The sequence below is a fragment of the Pleurodeles waltl genome, chromosome 2_1 (genome assembly GCF_031143425.1).
Source record: "Pleurodeles waltl isolate 20211129_DDA chromosome 2_1, aPleWal1.hap1.20221129, whole genome shotgun sequence".
In the NCBI taxonomy this organism is placed as follows: domain Eukaryota; kingdom Metazoa; phylum Chordata; class Amphibia; order Caudata; family Salamandridae; genus Pleurodeles; species Pleurodeles waltl.
This window is the reverse complement of record NC_090438.1, coordinates 426752601-426775202: the sequence shown is the minus strand read 5'-3', so window position 1 is coordinate 426775202 and position 22602 is coordinate 426752601.

Below are 22602 nucleotides of genomic sequence, written 5' to 3'. Positions count from 1 at the left end.
CTGGGAATGGAGTGTCATGTAGGATCTGTCAGCTTAGCCTACAGAGACCTGGGCCTGTCACATGTATCTTTCAGTATGGGATCTAGTCTACACTACGCTCTTTGGCCACTACCTGTACTGCAGCAGATCCTGCATCATGGCCACTATGAAACTCTGCTGGCAATACCTGCTGTGAATGCCTCATTCCTTAGACTAGATTAGAAATGTGTTCGGGGTGAATCATTGAGCTAGTCTATGTGTGCACTTAGCATCAGTGTCAGTGTGTTTCTCACTCATGACAGGTCCCTTACTCCCACAGCTCTGTTGTCACCTTCCCACAGGTCATTTCTTTCCTGTACAGGCTTATTAAATAACTGATAATCCCTGAGTGCAGTCAGTGTGTTGATTCATGGGAGGCCATAATGTGTGACTCAGTAGCTTGGTCACATAGATAAAACATACAATGAATACCTTTGTTTGTTGGATGCCATCTCTGTAGGGTACACATATTTGTCCAAAGAAGTGTTCTGTGGTACAGGTACATAGCACAGAATCCCACCCATGAAGAGGCATGAGTCTGCATTTGGTATTCCACATTACCACACCTGAACAGGGAATACACTTTCTGTAGCCACCATGCCAGCCCCTTCATTGTTACACATGTGTAATGTTTGAGTTTGTACACTGGCAGTTGCCTGTAGGGACTACATGCAGTGAGTCATTCTCACAAAGTGTGAATGTGTTGGTCCATCCATGCCTAAGGAGTTTACCCTTCAGAAGTCACATAGATGTGTAGTGTTTCATAGTAGCTGACATCACAGTACATGGGCTCCCTGATGTCAGTACGTTTTCTGAGTCATTGTAGGGCATGCACAGGGTAGTGGGTGAGTCTGCAGATGGAAATACTTATATATTCCTAGCTTGATGTTACTAACATGTATGTGACTTCACCATTTATGATGACAATTGTGACCATGATCTGTTGATTTGTCTTTTGCATCCATGAAGGTCAATGTCCATCAAAAGAAGACACAATGGAGAGCCATTGCCCGGAAGGTGAGGACCCTGGGGGACCACAGATAGTGGAGTTCCCACTGCAGGAAAAGGTGGGACAACCTGAGACACTGGATCAGGAAAATAGCTGAGGTCCAGCTGAATTTGTGCTTTCAACATGGTCAGGGTGCCAATCAGAGCATTACCCTTCCTAATGGCTCGGATTCTGGCGGTGGCCTATCCAGAGAATGATGGGTGTTTGAGGGTACCACAGCAGCCACAAGGGAATGAGTATAGGTCATATTCCTGTGTGTCACATTACCAAGTGAATATGTTCTGACAGCTCTCTCTGACAATTAGGGATGAGCTATGTGTAACACAGTAGATGAGTGATTGTTTATATAGACATCCAATGTGCTGTATACTGATGTGCCTAGCCTGTTAGCCCAGGGACCTAGGGCACAACTGCCTGCATACAATCCACAAACCACTTCCTCTACAGGGCTGTCATGTGGCTCTGTACAGTGATCTTTCAAGTACTGTATGTTATTGTATTGTGTGTAAAATCTAAGCAAAAGCAAAAGACCAGTAAGTAATGGATCACTGTCCTCAGCCATGTGTCTTGGTAAATGAGTATATTGTCATTGGCCACCCAGAGGCTAGTTGTCTTCAGCTTGTGATGGGTGCTGGTGCCTCCCTGTCATCTGTAATATGAAGATGGCCGTCACACATGTGACACAGCCTACATTGTACTTTAGGGGCAGCTCCTGTTCAATACTTTCCCTTGGCAAGTGGGGAATGTTCATTGGCAATATTTATGTGCCATCACTGTAGCCAACATCCCTTGTTCCTACATGTCACCATTTGGAAAACATTTGTAAGCTGCTGTTTCATGCATGGTCTACCTGTGTTGATGGGATGATGCTTGTATTTTCTTACATATCTGTGCATGACAAACTGTGTGTGGACTAAGCCACTTACAATGAGGGTACATTTCATGTTGTGCCACATACAGGAGTGTCACCATTGATTATTGTCAGACACATTCCCTCATGCATCATAGTATGTCATTTGGCATGTACAACTGCGGTGACAATGAGGGACTTGACAGGTAGGTCTAGAGTTTTGAGATACAAGGTGGATTTCTATGCACTGGATGTGGCAGCATGTAGCACAGTGCACTTGACATGTGTAATGGGTAAGGTTTACGGCCTAACTGATGGCATGCATCAAGGAGTGACTTGCAGGTAAGTTACAATCACAAGTAGTTTGGTACAAGCATTCATCCACTGCATGTGCCCAGGGCCTGTGAATTAAAAGCTAATAGTGGGCCTGCAGCACTGATTGCACCACCCACATAATTAGCATATTTCTCAGGCCTGCCATTGCAAGGTCTGTGTATACGGTTTCATTGCCACTCTGACTTGGCATTTAGAACTACTTGCTAAGCCAGGGTGCTCTGTAAGTAAAAGGCAGGACACGTACCTATGTTTTTTACATGTCATGGTAATGAAAAATAAATACATTTGTTTTCCACTACTGTGAGGCCTGCTCCTCTCATAGACTAGCATTAGAACTGTTGTTGGATACTTTTAAGTGCTAGATTCTGATCTGGAAGGAGAAGCCCTTTCATGTTTAGTATGGCCATAATGGTAATATAAATTCTTGCTTACTGGTGAAGTTGAATTTAATATTACTATTTTAGAAATACCACTTTTGGAAAGTTGCTTTTGCATTTGTCGCCCTAAGTGGGAAGGATATGCCACATGGGTCCTGTGCTTGCTATGCCACCAGATCCAAGATAGCCTGGCTGATCAATGGTGATACTCTGAAATTGGTTCCTGGATGCTTGTTTCAGGTCTAGGGAGGACCAGGTCTGGTGTGGCAATTCAGGCTGTACCGTTCTCATCGGGAACAGGGTCAAGACTGATTTGCATATGGCTGGGTCCAAACTAGAATGGTATAGCAAGCAAAAAACAGATGTGTTAAACCCCAATCTGTGACTGGGGATGAATGTTTTATTTGTTCTGCATCCCGTCCATCATTTGTTGTTTTGCATTTGTCGCCCTAAGAGGGAAGGTTATGCCCAGATGTGGGTCCCGTGCTTGCTATGCCATACTGATTCAAGCTAGCGTGGCTGATGAAGGGTGATACTCTTAAATTGGTCCCAGGATGCCTGTTACTGGTCCAAGGAGGACCTGAACTGGCAGTTTGGGCAGGACTGTTCCCATGGGGAACAGGGTCAAGACTGATTTGCATATGGCTGGGTCCAAACTGGAATGGCATGGCAAGCAAAAAAACTGATGGATTAAACCCAGATTTGTGACTGGGGTGAATGTTTGATTTGGTCCCCATTCTGTCCATCAACTGTTGTTTTTGCATTTTTCACTCTGAATGGGAAGGGTATGCCCAGAAATGAGTCCTGTGCTTGCTATCCCACGAGATTCAAGCCAGCCTGGCTGATAAAGAATGATACTGTAAAACCAGTCCCAAGATGCTTGTTTCTGGTCCAAGGAGGACCTGAACTGGCAGTTTGGGCAGGACTGTTCCCATGGGGAACAGGGTCAAGACTGATTTGCATATGGCTGGGTCCAAACTGGAATGGCATGGCAAGCAAAAAAACTGATGGATTAAACCCAGATCTGTGACTGGGGTGAATGTTTGATTTGGTCCCCATTCTGTCCATCATCTGTTGTTTTTGCATTTGTCACTCTGAATGGGAAGGGTATGCCACGAGATTCAAGCTAGCCTGGCTGATAAAGAATGATACTGTTAAACCAGTCCCAAGATGCTTGTTTCTGGTCCAGGGAGGACCTGGCCTAGCAGTTCAGGCTGGGTTGTTCCCATGGGGAACAGGGTCAAGGCTAATTTGCATATGGCTGGTACGAAACTGGCCTGGCATGGTAAGCAAAAAAACTGATGGATTAAACTCGGAACTGTGATTAGAGGTGAATGTTTGATTTGTTCTGCATTCCATCCATCATCTGTTGTTTTTGTATTGTCACCTTAAGTGGGAAGGGTATGCCCAGACGTAGGTCCGATGCTTGCTATGCCATCAGATTCAAGCTAGCCTGGCTAATCAAGAGTCATACTGTAAAACCAGTCCCAAGTTGTTTATTTCTGGTCCAGGCAGGACCTGACCTGCTAGTTCAGGCTGGGCTGTTCCCATGGGGACATGGTCAAGACTAATTTGCACATGGCTGGGTTCAAACTAGAATGGCATGGCAAGCAAAAAACTGATAGATTAAAACCCAGATCTGCGACTTGGGGTGAATGTGTGATGATTTGTTCTGCATTCCGTCCATCATTTGTTGTTTTTACTTTTGGAAAGTGGGCAGTTGTCTGCACTTACTGCCATCTGTGCCTTTACAGACTGACTCCAATCCACGTCTGGTCTGTGCTGGCTGACAGCTCCCCTTGTGCATTCCACCCTGACAGCCATATCCACAGGACACTCAGTCACATCTGCATTATTCTACATACTGAATGGGTCACCCAAGTCAAGAGGGTTGGAAGGGCTCTCTCTTACACTTCAAAATCCAGTGGCCTGCCCTCACACAAAGGAGGACTGATAACACCCCATATGGATACTGGCAAACAGGACTGGGCTGAAAGGGGAACTTGTGCACTTCAAAACCACTCTTTGACATTTCCCCCATTTCAAAGACACTTTTGGTTATATATACTGGGTCTCTGACCCCACCAAACTAGATACTTCTGGATGTACACCTGAACTCTGTCAGAGGGACTGCCTGGCTGCCCAAAGGACTCATCTGGACTGCTTTGCTGAGAAGGACTTCTGCCCTGCTTGTTGCCTTGCTGCCTGCTGGCCTCTGACTCTGCTGTAAGGACTCTGCCTTCCACACAAGTGCTCTCCAATGGCTCAGATTGAGCTTGCCTCTTGTTCTGAAATCTCAGGGCCACAAAGATTTTACCACAGAGAACAAAATCCCTGTGTATTGGAAAATCGATTCAACGCCTACAGAAATCGATGCAGCACCTGCTTCACGGCTGAAAATTTGCTGCATCACCTACCAGATTGATGCAGTGCCTGCTCCTTCTTACCCGTGAGTTAAGGATTTCCAATGCATCGTCCCTGGGCATCAAAATATCCCAGCATCACAGTGAAGAACCAAGGCTGTACTCCTGGAATTCAATGCATCACCTTGAAGTGTGGAGAGAAACAACACATTATCTGTACTGTGCTGGAAACTCTGAGGCAGCGTCTTATTTTTCAATGAATCTCCTCCTCTGCGGCCCCCGTGCATCGTTATTTTTGATGCATCTCCTGTACTGTGTGTTACAAGGATACAGCTACTGATCCTTAAGGATTGAAACTCTTTTCAACCTTTAAAAAGTAATAGCTCAACTTGTGCAAGTAGGATTTTTGTAATTTTTATATTGTTTAGTTCAGATATATATTATCTATTTTCCTATCCTGGTTTGGGGTACTTTACATGGTGTTTTCACGGTGTTACTATATGAGTTATTGCACAAATAATTAACTCATTGCCTTCTAATTTAAGCCTGCCTGCCCTGTGCCAAGCTACCAGAGGGTGAGCACAGGATACTTTGGATTGTGTTGTGACTTATCCTGACTAGGATTGTGTCCCTACTTGTACAAGGGTATATACCTCAGCCAATTAGAGACCGCATTTCTAAAACTTGTGTTGTGTGCCTACAGTTGTATGTGTTTGATGCTGCTTGCTGATCAATTTGCTGTTGATTGCAGGGTCTGACTTTGTGGGCAGTGCTGGTGTTCCTCAAGAGAAGTGTATATGTTAACTGTATGGAAATGTGGGTGTTAATTCGATAGTGATGTCATTGCACTGTGTTCTGTTTATTATGGTAAGTATTTTATCTTGTGTCGTCCAATGTGAGCATTTATGCTGTTAGGCTTGTCACCCTGATATGGAATATGTATTCTTCTAATGTGTGAAGACTGAGGCCCATGTTTATACTTTTTTAGTGCCGCATTTGCACTGCTTTTTGATGCAAAAGCGGTGCAAGCTTACAAAATACTAGTGTATTTTGTAAGTTTGTGTCACTTTTGCATAAAAAATGACGCAAATGCGGCGCTAAAAAAGTATAAATATGGATGTGAGTTTTGTTTGTGCAGGCATGGAGTGTATTCAATTGTGCTACCTTGGTTTGCATTTGAGTGTGCATGTCCATTTAGCTTTGTGTACCTTGCAGCTACTTCATGTAGCGGTATATCCCATGCAGTTGGAGTTGTATGTGCTTTGTTGACTTGCCCCTCCACATTGTGGATATAGGCATGTCATTTGGGTCTAGTGTTGTTTCTCCCAGAGACAAATGAATGACCAGTTCTTGTGCAAATGTTGCTTTAGGAGTGTGTGCAAAGTGATTTATCTCCCAGTGCAGCATCCTTCTCTGCATGTTTCTGCTGGCCCGATCCCAATTATGCAGGCATTGTTTGAATATTTGTCTTCCTATCTATTGTGCATCCTCTGTCCTTCAATTGAGTTGCAATGTGTGTGATATGTGTGTCCATTGCAGGGCTGTTTACTGGGAATGTTGTTTGTGTTCCATGCCACATCCATACTTATATGTGTTGAATGTGTCAACAGTCCATGACATGTGTGCAATGTGAGTTTGTGAGTTGTATTTGTGATGTTAATGTGGTGTTGGTGTGGTGTGAGACAATGTTGTGTACACTTCACTGCCCCCGTGCATGAGATGAGTAGAAGTGCATTTTTGTGTAGTATTACGGTGTAGTGTGAGTGCCCTTCTCATGTGCATGTGTTCCTCTTTGCGTCTGATTAAGACGTGGGAAATAATGACAAGTGTATTTGGTGCCAGTAGCGTCATCACCATTTGATGTGGCTGACAGCGATACAATCTACTGTTATGGTTAATAGCACAGGTAGGTGTGTGTATTTACAGTTGGTTGCATCCGCGACGGCGTGGATTTTAGGCTCCTTCCATGACCAACAGGACATGCATGACATGCTCCATGGTGGCACAGGACATGTAAGGCTGCCTTCAGATGAGTGTTTCTCCTTATACTCCCCATTTGCACCAGCTGAGATGTGTTGTTGGACTTCCATGGTCACATTGGCAGTGTGCAACCTCATAACATACCAGAGGCTCTGCTGGCTTGTTTGCGCTACCTCGTGATCATGGCGGTCTGTGCTGCACGTTAGTGTCAGCTAGTCCACAGCAGTCTTTGCTCCATAGACCAGCATGACTCATTATACAGCAGTGTTGTGAATACACTAGTACATCAAAGAGATCGATTAGATTAAGATGCTGTTGCTTACAGCATTCAGACGTATTGGGCCATTTTCATTATATCCTTAAATACCGAGCTTGCAATACCGAATGCTTGTTGATTATGCAAGCTCAAAATGTAACTGCCAAAACACATGCTCTTCACAGTGTGACCTGTATTGAACATGTGCCACAATCAGGAGGATAATTGCTCATTTCATTTCCTTAACAAGCAATCAACTGCCAAAAGGCACATGTGCACATTTTATTATTGAAGGATGCTTCTGAGTCTGAGGCCTTGTTTGGCTTTGTACTCTAACTACGTGTGGGTGTATTGTACTGGGAGAAAACTAGGCGCTCTGGGTAGCGATGTGAATATCAACGAAGAATGTCAAATCTCGAAATGGTGCACTCTTGAAAGACCACACCCAAAAGGTCTTGATAGATGCTAAAAGCACTATTGCAAATATAAAGTACAAGAGGCACTCATTATACCATATTCTTCAAAAGATGATATAGCTTATTATTATTATGGGTGTCAGGACTTGTAATTTCTCAAAATCCATATCATAAGTATTCCTTACAAGCGAATCCCAGAATAATTCCGTTAAGCAACTTATCTGATATCAGTTATATCAATCCACCTTCCAATGAGTCAAAACGTGAAGCGCGAGTACGCGTGTGTATCGATGAAGTATCAAAACGCTTGTAAGGAATACTTATGATATAGGACGCATCTACATATATGTTTAGCCCTGATGAAGTCATTGGGAAACTCCCGGACGAAACACGCGTTGGCTATCAATTTGGATGCAGCTGCTAAAATTTTAATAATAAGCTATATCATCCTTTGAAGAATATGATTGAACCTTGATTTGAGAAAATCTGGACTGGCTATCAATTTGGATGCGGCTGCTAAAGTTTAAATAATAAGCTATATCATCTTTTGAAGAATATGATTGAACTTTGATTAGAGAAATCTGGACTTGGACTTTGGATCATAGCAATCTTGGAACAACAGATCAATTAATTCTACTATTTGGATTTGGACAGTGATACTGTAATTGGGGATTATGTTGGAAATAATCCTATAAATTTTCAGAAATATATGACAAAACATTGCCTATGTATACTGACTCATGAGTACTATTATTTTTCATGTTATAATGAGTGCCTCTTTTACTTTATACTTGTTTGGCTTTGTACCTATTCTTCTGCTCACCTGTTTCCATTCAAGTCAAGTTCCTTGTCCTCCAGCCTACCTCCAGTCGAGTTCCAGTGCAAGTCAAGTTCCTTGTTCTCCAGCCTGCCGTCAGTTGAGTTCCAGTGTTCCTTGTTCTCCGATCAGCTTATAGTCAAAGGCAATCCTTGTCCTCCGATTGGCTTCCTGCGGCTTCTTGCGGACTCCAGGTTCTCCTCTTCCATCTTCTGCTAATGCTTCCTTATTTCATGTAAAAGAGAGAATATAAGAAAAGTGAAAAATCCCAATCTGGGTTCTTCTGAAATTTTCAAGGAAGTTACTTAATTTAAAGGGAAAGAAAGATTAATAGCTTAAACAAAACAAAACAGAGCTCTGTCTTTTGAATAATTTATGATAATAGGAACTACTGTGAATTACCGTTTGTGTGGGAATCCAAGATACTTGCAAAACAGACATTAAGGAAAGATGTATTTCCTGTAACAAGCGCTCCTCTGAGAAAGGATATTGGAAATAATTCAAGTTCATCAGAACTATTATTAGTAAGATATTATGCCAGAACACAACACAAAGAAGCCCTTTAGTCAAGTTGGTTTGTTCAGCGTTATAGCAACGTATGCACATTATGTCAACAATAACTGACATTAAGTAATGTACAATAGTTTATGCAAGTTCAATATATTAATGAAGTCATTCTTTTCAGCACAGAATTGTAAAAAACCAGGAACTAAGGATTTTGAGAAATTACAAGTCCTGACACCCAACACGACACACAGTCCAGGGTCCAGCGGTCCGATTCTGCAGTCTACGAAGCAGCAGCTAATATTTTCCCTTTTTCTATTTCCGAACCCCCCTTTCCCTTGTGGAACGCCTGGAATTCTGGTGAGTGGCCCGCACTGAATAGGCGGTCCAACCACCAACCCAACAGAGGTCAGACTGCCAACATCACCATGGCAATCCACAGACTGCCAAACGTGTAAAGAGGACCTACATTTTGGTGTTTCATCGGCTTCAGAGATTTTTCAAGATGTCATTAGACATTTCATACAACATGTTGTAAATGCTTTCAGCTATAGCAATGACATATTGATTTTCCAAGCTACACAGATGGAACATGACACATCTTTACGGCAAGTGTGCTGCTTGTTGATGCTGGTTTAACGCTAAACACTGAGGAATGTGAATTCAATAAGACAAAGCTAAAATTATATGGCAATATGTTTTCTGATGGGGGCATGACACCTGATCCCCTAAAGTAGCAACGTTGTTAACTGCCATTCCCCCACAAATTGTTTCCATGTTGTGTTCATTCCTTGCATGGATAGGGGTGTTGGGAGTTCACTGAGTTCTACTCTGCAGAATTCCTTGGAGTTAGCTAAAAACTCTGTAAAATTCTGCAGAGTTCTACCTGCGGCAGAATGCCACCTGCCCTACTACTTTGGCCTGAATGTGCCCAATCCTGGAAGCATTAGTCAGGGTCGGGCAACCTGACCCTGCTTAGGGCTTCCAGGATCAGGCATATTCAGGCAAGGGTGGTATGCTGTAGGCAGCAAAAGCTGCCATTTTAGGCCTCTTGTGCTGACACAGCCCACCAGCCTGGAGCCTGTGCCTCTCAACCACATCTGCACACCTCCCTTCACCAACTGCCCTCACTCACACATTTTCTATGGAGGGCCAAGCACACTCCTGTCCTCCTCCAGCCTTGCAATCGCTTCCTCTGCACTTACGCACAGCCTCAGACAGCCCTTTCTTTAGGGCCCAGCACGAGCAACAGAAAAACAGCTCACCATCAGCAACCTTATATTTTCACAACATGCTAAGCCTTGATTACCACTGGGCTCTGAGGCCCTCTTTCAGGTCACAAACATGTCTATCTGGCAGGGACTGCCATACTACCACTCAGCAGCTGATGATTCCTGGGTCTCTAACTCTCCCTGTTGGTATCAGCACCATACCGCATAACACCACTTCCTTTCCCATGGACTCTGGGGAGACAAGTTCTTTTCAAGTGGAGTTATGAATCCAAGTTCCTTTTTTTTCCAAGCACAGCCCCCTCTCATATGTAAACACTTCCCACCCAAGTGCAGGACCCCATATGCACATAGAAAAGAAAGTGAAACAAGGATCTTACCTGAATGCGGGGTCCATGGTCCTTGTTGATACCTGTCTGGCTATCTGGCTGTCTGCCCCCTGCTCCTGGGCTGCTGAGGACAGTGAAAGGAGGGAGATCAGGATCCAGAGCTAGAGCCAGTGCAGCCAATCAGCAGCAGCTTAATGCCACTGACCAGCAGAAAGCAGAGGCTTAGACAGGAGTCTCCTTGCCTGTTAGAGGGCAAATGTTGTCTTCATTTTGGGCAGAGTGTATATTGCAATCCAGTTATGGGCCACACAGCGCAAGTGCATACTGTGCTTGTGCTGTGTAGCCCATAACTGGGCTGCAGTGAGCACGCATTCTGGTGAACTCTGCTCTGCTGCTGGGCTAGCAGAGTTTTGGGCCGAACTCCACTCTCCAAGTGGAGCGTGGAGTGCCAAAATCTCTGATGACTCCGCCAGCGGAGTGGAGCTGATTGGCCAACCCTAGGCATGGCCAGTACTGTTCATGATACATACAAGATTTTGCTACTGTAGGTGCTCCAGGGAGAGAGTTGATGAAAAATAATTTTATATTACACTGATAACGTGAATGCAAGCAGAGTTTTAATAGCATTAAACAAGCTATTGAAAACACTACTGAAATTACATATTTTGATCTGAAGTTACATTCTGAAGTTGTTGTTGACAAATAGATCAGACGGGTTAAGTGCTATTCTTTCATAATATAGTGGACAGTCAAATGCTCGATGACATATTGTGGCCTAGACAAGTAAGATTTTGTCCCACATTAAACATGCATATTTATAACCAATAAAATAAATTAGTCATTCCGCACTGAGGTTCATGGCAAATTTAACATTGCATGGGTTATCATTAGGAAATCTACTGAAAAGCAAGTGATACCTACAGCTCTTCAAAATTAAACAAATGTCATCTCATAAGCTGAGCAAGGTAACATAATGTTTGACAAATTTCAGGTCACTAAATTTACAAGTATGTGTACTTTCACACCAACCCATTAACAAAATAGAAAACTGCACAACATATTTGCGTCCTGTAACTGTACTACTGGACTGTAGATAAAACTCTAAAAGATAGATTAAACAGTTATGTTGAAGAGCAAGTTTTATTATACATCGAAACATTTGAAAATTGGCAAAATAGCAGGCTTATTACTTTTTCAAAAAAAAGTAATTTACCTGTGTTTAATTCTTCACATCATACCAGTGTTTAATAGAAGTGCATACGCAGTGCAGAGTTCAGGATTTCCTTGTTTTCTGAATGCCAACCATTCTCAGATGTACATTGGCCAGCCATTTGTTCTTGCCTGATGTTCAAAGGTCAAACCATCAGAACTGGCACTGTATGAATCCTTTAAGTATGAGAGGCCTGACCCATAACATTAAAATAATCCGGTATACATTTTTTGATACATTAGCCCAATTATGCATCATCCCAAAATTTCAAGCTATGAAAAATAGTCACCATTCCACATGCTTTTTTTTTTACTTGAGACTAGTTTGAGTATAAAGAGAGAAACATGTTCTTCTTATCTGAGGCATTTTCTTCTTGTATGCTGGTATGTAGTGCAACTGTATTCTGCAAGTTATACCTTTATGGAGAAAAGTTACTTGTGCTACTAGTGAAATGTTAATATGTGTTATTTTGTGAAAATTAAATACATATCACAATAATACATATTTTTTCACACACCAAAATATTACACTTACTAACTAACCTCTATTGACAGTATATAGTTGCTACACTAACACCATAAGGAAATATATGCAATGCTAAAAACATAACGTATACTATATTAATTCCTACTCCTTTGGGCAACACTGTCACTGAAAACACTTTGTACCACTGTCATGTTCTTTTCTGAATCTTGTCATAGATTACATTTGTTAAAGCAGAGGTTCTCCCCAACAAGGGGTATTAAAATGTGTTGTGTCGTGTCTTGTGAGTATGAGTAATGGAACCTTTTTGGATACTGACGACCACAAAAGGTGCCTGGTGAAAGCTCAGCACAACTCCAGAAGTCTCCAGAAAGTGAAAGGCTCCAATGAACACCACGAAACAGGCTACTGTTCCACAGACAGTCAAAGATGATCCAGAGGCCACCACATCACGGCCTCAGACATGGTATGCATTAACCAATTCACAAAGACCAATGGGTGGAGAGAGCTCCAGTTGCAGTGTCAGCCAATCCTGTGAATAGTTACAATGCTGCCACCTTCCTGAAATCACCAACACCTTACGATACTACTAAAAAGCAAAATATTTGTGATAGATGGACTGCTTGGATAGATTCTTTTGATGATTTCATTGATACATTAGAAGAAACAGACAACAAGAAAGATGATCAAATACCTCAAAAAGCTTGCTGGTGATGGTGTAAAAGACGTTATAGAGAAAATGTCACTAGCTGATGAAGTTATGTGCTCTCAAATAAAGGAAGCCTTGAACCTCAAATTAAATTCAATACTGAATGTAAATTACAAAAGGTACATATGCAATTAAGAATGACAAGGAGTTGGTGACCCCATAGATGCATATGTTGACACACTGAATAAGTTCATAAAGCACTGCAGGTTCATTTAATTTAATGACAAAGAAACAATACATCTCAGAGTTATTGATGTATTCCCTTAGATTCATTCAGATGATGAATGTTGAGAGAAGCTCTTAGTCTGGGGTGAGTTCTCATGGCTGCCAGAGCTGAAGAGCATACTTACCAATAAGCTGCTGGCATGGAGGCTGGAGGTGCCCACAGTGAATAAGTCATGAACATGAAAAGTAAACCAAAACACAAAGCTGAAGGACATAAGGTGATGTTTCCATGAAACAAAATGTTGTAGTTCAGGTGTGGATTGTCACTTCCACATGAAGGTAAATGTCCTGCCATCGGACAGATATCCAATGAATGTGGTAAAAAGAACCATTATGCAATGGTTTGCAAGGAAAAAGTAAGTGTCTGCATTATGAAGTAATCATAGGATGAATCCGGATACTGGGTACAGACCTGTGAAATATATAAATCCACCAAACAGACAACTTGTATGTTGATAGAATGGAAGTAATTTCTGTAGCAGTATATATATTCATTGGCCTGTGGTAGGACCAAGCCAACATGTGTGCCATCAATGGCCCTCATCACATGTGGGGTGTGTGCAAAACCATAAAAGTCAGCATTCACATGGGCTGAATCCTCATGTCAAGGAAACCAGATATAGGTATCCAGGCGGTTCAACATTGCTAAGAGGACATCGTTCAGAACCAGACTGAACATAGGTTAGGACATCCCAGCTGATAGGGCCACTGTATTTTGGAAGGGCACTGTGGCTAGGAAGCTCAATACTGTCATGACTTGTACAATGGTTAGTATGCTGGTTGGATAACTAATAGCTGGCATCAGATTATGCTCCAACTGACAACATAAGTCCACTATTGTTTGGCTCTTCAGATGGTAGAGTAATATCATGTGGTGTTCTTCCATGGTCAGAAGGTCTGATAGTAGGCGCTAGACAAGAAGTTGTCACATCCTCGCTCCCCCTGGGTACCTATGTATGATAACACATGATTTCTAACATTAGTCAGTTTGTCCACAGCAACATATATGATGCATGCCAATTATATCATATGACATGGCATTTCAGAATGGATGAACATGGCAACCAGTACCCATCACAGCTGCAAATAACTCAAGGGTCGCAACTGGCCTGTATGGTTTTCCACACATACGGTCACAACATGAATATGGACCAAACTCAAAGATATGCAGCACTATTGCCCCTCAAAAGTTGACTGGATATTCATTACACTGAAATGAGCATCTGTGGAGGTGGACTCTGCCCCACTGTTAAATGCCATTTGAGCCCTGCAACAAACTGCAATACTAGTTGAGTAGTATGACCTGCATGACAAGACAGGATAAGCCTGTTTGTGAGTTCAAAAAACATTTTCATGGGTGTGACACAGTTTGTATAAGTCAATACAGCATTTCAGGTGGCTAAAATGGCAGCTGCCTGACCTATTCCACTGGACATTAGGAACCGCCTGCGACTGCCAGCGGAAGTTGTCATGGCGGTAGGATGTTGCAACAACAGCGGACAGAGCCATAGCCTAACATTGATGCCAGTGGCTCTGTCCGCCAGTGGTGACGACCACGTAAGTGGTGGACGTGACTGCCATGTTCTCGAGATTCACTCACTTGACTCCTGACACTGCTGCCAGCAACACCTCTACCACCTGAAATGATGTGTGCTGCCCATGGGAGCAATCATGCACATCCAACAAGGGATAGAGCCCCTGCCTTCTCTCCAGAGTAGGGGGAGAGGCTAGTGAGTGAGGTCCTTCTCCAGTATGGATAGTTATATGGTTCCCAGAGGAGCAGGTAAGTCCCTCAAGTGAACAGTTTTCTCCGTACTTCACCATCCTTTCCCTCGTTACAGGATGGAATGTGCCCATTTGTGCCAGTCTGAATATACATGTGCCTGCTGTTGCTGTCTGTGTGGCATCAATGGGAGGGACAATGTGCAGGTATTAGTGGCCAGTGCCATATGTTAAGTTCAGTCACTTTGTGTTGTGTGAGGGTTTTGGGATCCTAGATCCTCCTTGTGTTGGATGCACATACCTAGGTGAGGGGACATTACTGTCAGCCACTGGCATCTCTTTCCTCATGATCATTGTAAATGTCAGACTACATGTAAGTTTGTGACAGCATGAGCTGTGTATGCATGTATTATGAGCCAGTTGAAAGTCAATTAAACAATGTGTACAGTGCCACAGATATTGCAAACCACATATGCCCTTGCTAAAGTATTCTTTGGAAGGCATTTCAAGAATCACTGTGCCCTTCAGATTGCCACACACACCACATGACAAATTTCTGTTGTTTGCCTGAGTATCATGTAGGTTCTAACAGCTCAGCCTGGAGAGACCATGACCTGTCACATGCATCTCCCAGGATGGGACCTAGTCCAGACTGTTAGAGAATCACCTTAACACTTTGCCCATTCCCTGTCCCCTTGCGGATCTTGTCATGTGACCAATATGAGGCTCTGATGGCAACACCTGTCCTGTATGCATCATTAGTTAGACTAGATTAGAAATGTGTACATAGGTAAATAACTTATCTAGTCCATATGTGCACTTAGCGTCATTGTGTCATGACTGCTCCCTTACTTCTACTGCATAATTTTAGAAATGGGGTCTCTACTTGGCAGAGGTATACACCCTTGTCCATGTAGGGAGCACAATCCTAGTCAAGGTAAGTCACACAGAATCTAAATTATCCTGTGCCCACCCTCTGGTAGCTTGGCACTGAGCAGTCAGTCTTAACTTAAAAGGCAATGTGTAAAGTATTTGCGCAATAAATCATGCAATAATAGTGAAAACACCACAGAAATATACCACACAGCTTTAGAAAAATATAAGATATTTGTCTGATTAAATTAAGGTCAAAACTCTAAAGATTCAATAAGCACAAGTTGAAATAACACTTTTGCAATGTTAAGAAGAGTCTTAAAGCTTTAAAAATCAACAATTGTCTCTTGTGTGCAAAAAGTACCTGGTTTGTGTCAAAATTCCACCCACGGAGACCGCAGAGGAGGTGATGCATGAAAAAAGCAAGGTGTGCATCGGATTTCCTGATGCGCCACTGATGATGTGTCATTTCTTCCTATTCTGCAAAGGCTTTGCGGTGATTTCCAGCATGCAGTCTTGGATCCCTACTGCAATGCGGGTTTCTTTTGACACCCAGAGAAGATGCTTGGAAATCCTGGGAGTGCGGGAGAAAGTCACAGATGCTGCATCGATTCAGTGGGCAATGGGTCGGAGTTTCTGTTGCACTGCAGGAGCTGCGTTGATTCTTCACTCAGGAAGTCAAGCTATATCATTCTGACTCAGCTGTGCGTTGATCAGGTATGTCTGTGCTTTGAATTTCTGGCTGCAATGAAGGCGCTACATCGATCTCCACTCGGGAAGTCAGGCTGCATCGTTCCGGTTTCGACGATGCAGCGATTTTCTCTTTGCAGGGCAGGGTGTACATCATTTCTGGCAGGCTGTGCATCCATTTTCAGCACACAAGGAGTTTCCTTGAAGAGGGTGTAGTGAATCCTAGTTTGTTTTAATGGGATAACAGGAGTTAGCTTAGCCTCTGGCTTGCAGACTCGTGCCCTCGTCACCTAGTGACTTTTAACCTACTTAGCTTGCTCTGTCTTAGCCCATTTCAATTTTCTATTCTCCTAAGATGCCTGCCTTGTTTATAGTTAGGCCACTTGTTATGCTCTGCATTATCAGTGTCACCTTGCTAAGGTGACAAGTTCAAGAAACTAAGACAAACAAACAGTAGGTGTTCACACTTAGGGATTTTCCATCTCTATACTTACGAGGGATTGTTTATATTAATTGCCGTCCCACACATGTCTGTTATCTATTGTTTGGGAACACACCTACATCAGGGGTCCTTGTAGATCTGTATAAATACATCGCACTTTAGACAGATAATCAGGGGGATTCCAACCAGAGGGCATCGCCACCATCGCTGATATCGATGCTGCATGTCGTTTTGACGCTGACCCAGTCTTCATGTCCCTGTGGAGTCTGAGATAGAGACCACATTCCAAGGTAACGAGTGTTGGGGGCTCCTCTCATGGACTTGGCATGGGCAGAATAGGTTTAGCAAACCCAGCTCTCCTTTAGGTAGGAGGTTAGGCCTCTCACATTAGGGTATTAGGGCATATTACATCTCGTATGTCTTTCTTATGCATTGCAAGATGGTGGGGGTCTTTTTAATAATTACTCTTGTCTTCACAATTCTGTTTCTTGCATTATTCATTATTCTAATCATTGCAGCCCATGCAACTTACCGCAAATTGCAGTAATGTTAAATAAAAACTATTGAAACTTCACTGCATCTTTGTCATTACCTGTGTTTGTATGAGACATGATATATCTGTGAGAAAGGGGTAGTTTCCGTTTAACCATGACACTCCCTTAGATGTCTAATTCTTGAGTCCATGTGTACAGGCTGCCACAAATCACCTTTTACTATTGTGTTTCTGGTGAGGTGCTGCTAGTGAGCCGGTAAGGTTGGGACAACAGTTGCAATTTGTTGTAGGATAGGCATAGTCGCCTACAAACAAAAGTACTGTCATCCTTTAACCAGCAGTCTTACCTAAAGCAAGAGTCCAAACTACGACAAGGGTAAGTCTTTTTGTCCCTGAGACTTCAGGGAGAGCACTTGGAGAGCACTTCTCAGCAAAGTCAGAGGCCAACAAGGCAGCAGGGAAACAGAAAGTCTAGGTGAGTCATTTGGGCAGCCAGGCAGCTCCTCTTGACAGGTTGCAGGATCTGGTCCAGAAGTGTTTGGATTGGTGGGGTCAGTTTACAGAACCAAAAATGCCTTTGAATTGGGGAGACTTCAAAGAGTGATTTTGAAGTGCACAAGGTCTTCTTTCAGTACAGTTCTGCCAGCCAGGGACCCAGTAGGGGGTTTGGCAGTCCATTGTGTGAGGGCAGGCCACTGGCCTTCGAGCTTTAAGTGTCAGGCCCCTCCACCCTTCCAGCCCAGGAAGACCTATTCAGTATGCAAATGAGTGCAGGTGTAACTGAGTATCCTGTGTTTGTGGTCGTCTGGGTGAAATGCACAAGGGAGCTGTCAACCACCCCAGCCCAGATGTGGATTGGAGACAAGCTATAAGGCACAGATCGATTTTAAGTGCAGAGAAGTGCTCTCTTTCTAAAAGTGGTTTTTCTGAAATAGTCATATAAAATCCAACCTCACCAATTAGCAGGATTTTCTATTACCATTCTGGCCATACTAAACATGATAGCACTCAATTTATAGCCACTGGGCACATGTAGTACACTTTACTAGGGACTTACAAGTAAATTAAATATGTCAAATGGGTATGAGCCAATGTTATCATGTTTTAGGGAGAGAGCACATGCACCTTTGCACTGGTTAGCAGTGGTAAAGTGCCCAGAGTTCTAAAGCCATTAAAAATGAGGTTAGAAAAAGAGAAGAAGGAAGGCCAAAAGTTTGGGGGTGACCTTACAGAGAGGCCATTTCCAACACATAGCTTACAGTCTCACAGCACAGAAAGTGTATTCATTCCTGGGAGGCCATGATATGTAACTCAGTAGCTTGGTCACATAGCAGAAGCTGAACACTGCATGCCTTTTTTGTTGGATGCTATCTCTGTTGGATAGACACTTATGTCTAAAGGAGTATTCTGTGGTACAGGTACATAGCACACTAACCCACCCTATGAAGTGCATGAGTCTGCATTGGTTACAGAGAAATACACTTTCTGTACCCACCATGCCAGTACTTTCATGTTACCCAAATGTAATGTTTGAGTTTGTACTCTGTCAGTTGCCCGTAGGGACTGCATGCAGTGAGTCATTCTCACATAGTGTGAATGTGTTGGCCCTTTCATGCCTAGGGAGTTTACCCTTCAGGAGCAACATAGGTGTGTAGTGTTTCATAGTGACTCACATCACAGTACAGGTTGCTGAAGCATGGGCTCCCTGATGTCGGTAAGCTTGCTGAGTCAGAGGCCATGAGCAGGGAAGCAGGGTAATGGGTTAGTCTGCAGATGAAAACACACATATATATATATATAAATATATATATATATATATATAAAATCAAATATATTTGTGTGTGTTTGTGGCCCTGTACCTACTGACGTGTCTGTCACTCCTAGGCAGTATTTGCCAAATAGAAAAGACCAAGCTTATGTTACTGACATGTACATGACTCACCGATTAGTGATAAAAATTGTGACCATGATCTCTTGCCTTGTCTTTTGCATGCAGACTGGTCAATGCCCATCAAAGGAAGGCACCATGGAAAGCCATCACCAAAAAGGTGCCGACCCTGGAGGTTCACAGCCGGTGGAGTGCCCACTGCATGAACTGGTGGGAGGACCTGAGACACTGGTCCAGGAAAATTGCTGAGATCCAACTGGGGATATCCTCTCAATGTGGGCAGGGTGCCAATTGGACCATGACCCACCTAATGGCTCGCATTCGATGGTGGATTATCCAGATCTTGATTGGGGTTTGAGGGCACCACAGCAGCCACAAGGGGGTGAGTACAGGGCACATTCCTGGCTGTCACTTTGCCAAGTAAATGTGTTCTGACAGCTCCCCCTGACAATTAGGGTTGAGCCATGTAAAACACAGTAGTTAGTAGATTGTTCGTGCAGACATGTCATGTGTTGTATACTATTGTGCCTTACCTAATGGCCCAGGAACCTAGGATACAACTGCATACAATCCAAAAATCACTTGCTCTTCAGGAACGACATTTGGCAGTTATCTATGAAGTACTGTATGTTGTGCAGTGTGTGTAAAATCTATGTAAATGATCACTGCTCCTCAATGTTACAGGCCAAAGGTAAATAAGTGATGGATCACTTTCCTCAGCCATGTATCTGGGTAAATGAGTATATCGTCATCTGCCACCCAGAGACTAGTTGTCTTCAGCTTATGATTGGTGCTGGTGCCTCACTGTAGTCTGTAGTGTGAAGATGGCCATCACACATGTGACAGGGCCTACATTATACTCTGGATGCAGCTACCAATCATTACATTCCCTTGGCAAGTGGGGAATGTCCATTGGCAATATTTATGTGCCATCACTGCAGCCAACACTTCTTGGGCCTACATATCAGCATGTGTCCCATTCTCTCTTGGAAAATATTTGTAAGCTGCTGTTTCATGCATAGTCTTCCTGTGTTCATGGAATGATGTCTATATTCCCTCATATATAAGTGCATGACAATTTGTTTGTTCATTAAGCCACTTACAAAGGGGTACATTTCATGTTGTGCCACATACAAGAGTGTGTCACCGTTGTTTATTGGCTGACACATTCCATCATTCACCATAGCATGTCTATTGGCTGTGTACAACTGCAGTTGCACTCAGGGACATGACAGGTAGGCCTAGCATTTTGAGACAGAAGGTGCATTTCTATGCACTTGATGTGGCAGCATGTAGCAAGATGCACAGGAAATGTGTAATGGATAAGGTTTAAGGCCTTACTGTTGACATGTATCATGAAGTTATTTGAAGTTATGCTGCAATCACATGTGTTTGTGTACAAGCATTCGTCCACAGACAGACATCTGGATCTGCTTGACCATAATGGAGACAATGATGTATCTTCTAATTGGGAAACATGTTAAGGGCCTTCAACAAGTACTTGCAAAACATCCAAGGGACTAATGGCACATACTGATGCACTCAAGGTGTCTTATTGTAAGAGGTGCCAGATATTAGTGGTGATTCCCCTGGGTCTTGCTGATTCATTTTGCTGTGGATTTTGGGGACATTTCTCCCTGAAATACAGCACATGATGTCTACAGTGTCCATTTCCATGCCACATGTGTGGCCTATGACAGCAACATTAGTACTACCTTATGACTCTATTGGGGCAAATATCACTTGGTGAAGTGTGCATTTTTGTTATGTTTCCAGTGTGACATGAGTATTTCAATGACACCCTCTCCAGGCTATTGTACGTTTTTCATCAACATGGCAGAATTCTGGACCATCATTTCTTACTGTCTGGTCATTATATATGTGACAAATTTATGTGTGAATGTCCTTGTGAGAGAACTGTGCGAATGCATTAGGCATTGTCCTACTATTGTATGACAACAGATAACTGAGGTCTGCTCCATGGGGCAAAGCTTTGAGCATGATGAACTCTACTACTTGTTGAATGGTTACTGAGATTGCATAACTTCAGCCATGCAATTGACATTGTGTGAGATCCAGATTTTGCTGTGGGAAACTTGGCAGTTCAGAAGGCATGCATGCATATGGTATGGAACATGTATAGGCAACTTAGGTGGAGTTTATTGGAGGGGCCTACTTGATATCCTGGTAATGTTTGCTTATCAAAGCTGTTGTTCTAGTGGGATCAAGGACATGTGATGACCCTATTTCTCCTTGTATTTGCAGCATCAGAACTGGCAACCAAAGGAGTTAGGCCATGGGCTCCCCATGGGTAAAGCCACCACTGACACAGAGAGACCCAGTGGCCTGGAGGATGAGGGGAGTGCCATGGGGGAGAGTAGAACATTCTCTTCATTATTGGATTCTTCCTCCAGTGGACACTCCCTAGTGTACCATCTTTATCTGCCACCCACTGTTCTAGCACTGCTTTCCATGTTGCTTCCTAACCAGTTGGGCATGCCCACTCACCCAAGAGGCTGGGCGTCTTCTTTGGCGTAGGTACCTCGATCTCAGCCCCTGTTACCCCTGCTGCCTTCAGTGAGGAGAGTATTGACCTCCTGAGATGTATCTCTGGGGGGGTCAGACAGCCATTGTGAATGCCATCCAGTGATTGACAACTTAACTCCGGCAAACCAATGCATTCCTGGTAGGCACAAATGGTACAATGTCAAGACTACAGAGATCTTTTAAGGCTCTGGCCTCTGGCCTCTGCCCGGCAGCAGCCATTCACCCCTCCCTCCCTCAACCCATCAACCTCACTCTTCCCAATCTGAATTCCCCCTTCCCCTACCTACCCAAAGCACAAAGACCGATCACCACACATCCACCTCAACACACAACAGCAGCACACACAGACATAATTACCACAAAACACACCAGCTCACATGAAAACAGAAACCCACAGACACAACAACAGTCACCACCTTCCCAGTTACCACCACCGCCCTCCAGGTAACAAACACAACATCAAGCATACCCACAGGTACCAGCACAACAGTCAGTGACACACCCAACACACCCAGCATACACACAGGCACCACTCCAGCAGTCACCCAGACATCCACCACTACCAGCATACCCACAGACACCACGCCAATAAACACCCAGACATCCACCACTACCAGCATACCCACGGACATGACACCAACAGACACACACACATCCACCACTCCATCCCCAGCACCTCCACCTCCTAGACCCCAAGACACACAAATGCACTCACTCACACACACAACAGACACCACCCAAACATAAGTAGACTTCCCAGAAGAACGTACCCACAGCATCCACACGCACACAGCAGACAACCACTCAACAAGGGTATATGTTGACTTTATGGATAT